This window comes from Lupinus angustifolius, chromosome LG15 (assembly GCF_001865875.1).
Source record: "Lupinus angustifolius cultivar Tanjil chromosome LG15, LupAngTanjil_v1.0, whole genome shotgun sequence".
Classification (NCBI taxonomy): Eukaryota; Viridiplantae; Streptophyta; class Magnoliopsida; order Fabales; family Fabaceae; genus Lupinus; species Lupinus angustifolius.
Window position 1 is genome coordinate 2,535,756 of NC_032023.1, and position 5,526 is coordinate 2,541,281.

The following is a 5,526-nucleotide window of genomic DNA, read 5'->3' on the forward strand; positions in this document are numbered from 1 at the left end:
ACATCGATAAGTAAATTGTCCATGACAAAACCTAAAATCTTATAGCCGCTAGATGTCAAAGAATAAGGAGGAAGGACTTGTTATCTTGGGATGTTTGAAATATGTTATTATACGAAGTTTCACGTTGCCTAATATTATAATTGAGTAGAATATCAATATTATATATTGGATTCAGATCCTTTGTTATAATGTGTACCAAATATAAGCATCAAATAGAAACATCTCATGGACAGGTGGGCTCATGAGTGTGTTAGACTTTGTAATTATTATTCTCTAATAATATTTTGGTAACCGCTCAACGCTTATGGGAACGTACACACAATTGGTCGAACCTCATTACCAAATTCCCTTGTTTCTTCTATTCTATTTATTTTATGTCTTTAATTGATTGATTGTGACCAACAATACGCAACGATCATTTCCACTGCATCAACATGTTAATGAGAAACTAGGAGTTTATATCGATTGAATCAATAAAGAGAAAAAATATATAAATTGATAGTGTATGAATTTGATATAATGTTATTGCATTATCCATCATTCATTTTCAATCATAATTGACTATTCAAAAAAGGTAATACAAATGAATTATGAATAATGTATTAATTGTATATAAATATTTACACTAACAATACATAGACGTTACATTCATCAATAAATCGCAATTTTAGAAAAAAATGTATATATCGACATTGTAAGAGTTTTTTCATCATCACTCACTTTTCAAAACCCAAGTACACTCAATTTCATCATCACCCGAGTATTTCTCACAATATTTGGTGTGTCTTACAATGACTTAGAGAACTCCTATTTATAGCCAAAGCTCTTGAAGATTATTTGGCCAAAGGAAAAGAGCATTGATGATAGTTTCACCATAGCCACTTCTTTTTACTTGACTATAAATTGTCTCTTTCTTCAAGATGATTTCTAGTCACTTCCTTTTTTTCTTGGCTCAAGGAAGTCTTTTCATTATCTTTTTTTAGTCAATATTCAATAAATCTTCACATTGGCTAAAAGACTACCATAGTTATTCTTTTGTTACTCTTCTTCATGCCCTATAGAGATTTTGAACATTAATCAAGTCCAGACAATGTCTGAACATGGTAGTTGAAACTGACTTCATCATCTTGCCCGCCGGATTATCTATTGTGGGTATTTTTTCCACTCTAACACCTTCTGTCTCCGCTATGTCTCTGATAAAGTGCATTTGAACATCAATATGCTTAATTCTTTCATGATACATTGGATTCTTTATCAGATGTATAGCACTTTGGCTATCACAGTAGATGGTTGTTTCTTCAATTTGTATATCCAACTCTTCAATTAGGGTTTTCTCCTAAATGACTTCCTTTACAATTTATGTTACTACAATATAATATGTTTCAGTTGTAGACAAAGCAACAATTGATTGTAGTGTGACTTTCTAACTAATAGTACAACCACACAGTGTAAAGACATATCCGGTGAACGATCTTCGCTTATCTAGATCTCAAACATAATCCGAGAAAACATATCCAATGATCTTATTTCCAACATCTTTAACTTTACCATACAAAAGCCTTATATTTGTGGTACATTTTAGGTAGCACATAATCTACTTCATAGTCTTACAATAAACTTTACCAGAATTTGTCATATATCTGCTTACCATACTTACTACATGTGCAATATCTGGTCAAATGCGCACCATGACATGCATGAGACTGCCAACCGTACTAGCATAAGGTACACTTGACATCTCCTCTTTTTCATTATCAGTTTGTGGACACAATGCCATTGAAAGTTTGAAATGAGTCGCCAATGGAGTAGTGACTAGTTTAGCATTTTGCATGTCAAAACGTTCCAACACTTTCTCAACGTACTTCTTTTATGACAGAAATAGTGTCCCATCTTTTTTGTCCCTCTGAATCTCCATTCCCAGAATTTTATTTACGGCTCCTAAGTCCTTCATTTCAAACTTTGAGCTCAATTGAGCTTTCAAGTTTCTTATTTTTGACATGTTCTTACATACGATCAACATGTCATAAACATATAAAAGCAAATAGATAAATGACTTATTTGTAAGCTTCTTGTAGTAGACACAACTATCATGTTCACTTCTGGAATAACCATTTTCAAGCATGAAGGTGTCAAATTGTCGATACCACTGTCTAGAAGATTGCTTTAGGCCATATAAAGATTTCTTCAGCAAGCAAACATGATCTTTATCCCTTGAACTTCAAATCCTTGAGGTTGTTTCATGTAGATTTGTTCCTCCAACTCACCATGTAAGAATGTCATTTTGACATCTAGTTGCTCAAGTTCTAGATCAAATTGAGCTACAATGACAAGTAGGATGTGAATAGAGCCATGTTTTACCACATGGGAGAAAACTTTATTAAAATCAATGCCTTATCTTTGTATAAAACCTTTGGACACTAACCGCACCTTGAATCTTGCATCTTCAACCAAAGGGATTCCTTCCTTCTTTTTGAAGACCCATTTGCATCCAATAATCTTTTGAGCCATCAGTTGCTTCACAAGAACCCAAGTATGATTCTTATGAAGAGACTCAATTTCTTCTACCATGGCAGAAATCCATTTGGAAACTTCTTTGTTGTTGATAGCTTCTTCATATGACTTTGGTTCACAATTGTTGATATCCTCAACAACATTTAGAGCGTATGACACAAAATCAACATAGCCATACTTTTCTGGAGGTTTTATATGTCTCATTTACCTGTCCCTAGTCAACTGATAATGTTGTAATTAGGAGATATCAATATCAATATATGCATCACGAACTTCTTCTTCTTGATCAAGTGTTTATTCTTTTGTTGGCTCCACCTCAAACTCCACCTTCTCCAAGATATTAGGATCGTCATTTTCACTTAATGACTCTGTATGAGGCTTTAGCATTTCAGCTTCATTAAAAGTAACATCTCTACTAATAATGCACTTTCTTTTCTATGGCCACCAGAACTTATATCCTTTAATACCATCAGGATATCCAAGAAAAATGCATTTCAATGCTCTTGCATTAAGTTTTCCTTCTTTGTTATGAGCATATGCAGGACAACCAAATATCCTCAATTTTTCATAATTTGTCGGAATACTCGACCACATCTCTTCTGGAGTTTTGAAACCAATGGTCGTTGATGGACATCTGTTGATCAAGTAACAAGATGTATTGACAACTTTTGTCCAAAATTCTTTGGGCAATCCAACATTTAACAACATACATATTATCCTTTCAAATAAAGTTTTGTTCATTCGTTCTGCAATTCCATTTTGTTGTGGAGTGTACCTCACAGTATAATGTTTGACAATATCGTGATCTTTGCAAAAATTTCTGAATTCTTCGCTACAGATTTCTAGACCATTGTCAAATCTCAATCCCTTGATCTTTCTCTCGGGTTGCTTTTCGATCAAGGTTTTCCACTATTTGAACTTGGCAAATACTTCACTTTTGTGTTTCAAAATGAAAATCCACACCTTCCTTGAATAGTCATCAATGAATGTTAACATGTATCTACTACCACAATGAGAAGGTACTTGGGAAGGATCCCACAAGTTAGAATGTACTTAATCCAACATGCCTATTGTTCGATGAACTACAGTATTGACTTTTATTTGACACTACTTTCTGAAAACACAGTGTTCACAAAAGTCTACCTTCCTGATTTGTTGACCACATAGTAATCTCTGTTTGGCCAACTCGGCTAGACCTCTTTCACTAACATGACTCATTCTCATATGCCATAGTTTGGTGACATCAGAATCAGATGTTAAGAAGATAACATCAACACCCGTGATTGTGTTTCCTTGTAACATATAGAGACTATTCTCTTTCTTTCCTTTCATTACAACCATAACGCCTTTAGACATTCTTATAGTTTCACCTTCACCTTTGTAGCTATAACCTTTTGAATCTAGTGTTCCCAAGGAAATCAATTTTTTCTTTAATTCTGTAACATGCCTTACATTTGTCAACGTCCTTATGATTCCGTTGAACATCTTGATTCTAATTGTGCCGATGCCAATGACCTTGCAGAGAGCATTATTTCCCATAAGGACCTTGTCCCTATGTAAGGGTTGGTAAGTGGAAAACCAATTCTTAATGGGACACATATGATATGAGCATCCAGAATCAACTATCCATTCATCTTTTGAGTCGTGCTCTGAGACTATTAGTGCATCTGCACTATCATAGCCATTTGCTACAACTGCATCTCCATATCCATAAATCCTTTCCTTGCCTTTGAGCTCTGCGAAATTCTTTCTTATATGTCTCTCTTTGTGACAGTGAAAGTATTTATACTTTCTTGGTTTTGCTTTAGACTTGGACATAGATTTCCCTCTTTCACCAAATTGATTTCGCTTATCTGTTTTTCCTCTATAAAAAAACTATCACTTGAGCCTCCAGATCTCGAATCTAATACTCTTTTCTCTAGTTCTTTCGAGTGCAACGCCGCCTTTACTTCTTCCAAGGTCAGATATTCTCGATCATACATCATGGTGTCTATGAAGTGCTCGTAAGAAATTGAAAGAGAACATAGTAGAAGAATGTTTGGTCTCCATCTTCAATTTTAATATTAATATTATTTAGATCAATAATAATTTTGTTAAATTAATCCAGATGATCTTTTATGAGTTTTCTTTCATGCATTTGAAGAGTATATATTCTTTTCTTTAAATACAGTATGTTGGTGAGTGACTTTGTCATGTACAGGCTTTCCAACTTCAACCATAATGAAGCAGTTGTAGTTTTAGCTGACACTTCTTGCAAAACTTCATATCCCCAACACAACAAAATTTCACTATGTGATTTTTCCAAGGTTTTATCCTTCTCGTCCTCAGTCAGACTCTGTGGTAGCTTGTTTCTACCTTCCAAGGCTTTGTCAAAGTCTTGATGAACTGGAAGAGCTTTCATCTTCAATCGCTAGAGGTTGAAATCATTTTCTCTATTAAATTTTTCCAAATCAAATTTAGCACTCATCATGATAACCGTATACCGGAATAATATCGTTGTTCGTGAACATACACCAAGAAAGTTCCTAGAAAAGAGAGGTGAGTCTTAACAGACACACTTAAATACCAAGTCTTTCCTAAGACAGAACTTTCCTAGACATGCACTTTCACACTATTATACTTTTATAGTAATAAGAAGAATTCTTTTATGGTGTGTAAGATCAAACAATGCTATGAACACAGAGAATACTAAGAATTTTCTTTTAGATCATACGGCTTAGCATGCAAGAGCTCTACGAGCTCTGATACCAGATTGTTGAAGTGGAAGACCCATGGAGAAAATATAATAGAGAAAATGAAATCGATAATTTAATGTGGTTCGGTAATTTGCCTAAGTCCACGGTTGAAGAGCAACAAGAATATTCCATTATGATAAAAATAATTACAAGTATCTCATTCACTTCCCAAAATCCAAGTACATCAAATTTCACTTCCACTCAAGTATTTCTCATAATATTATAACAAGAGAACAAAAAGAGAGAATATGCACTAAGCTAAGTATTTGGTGTGTTTTAC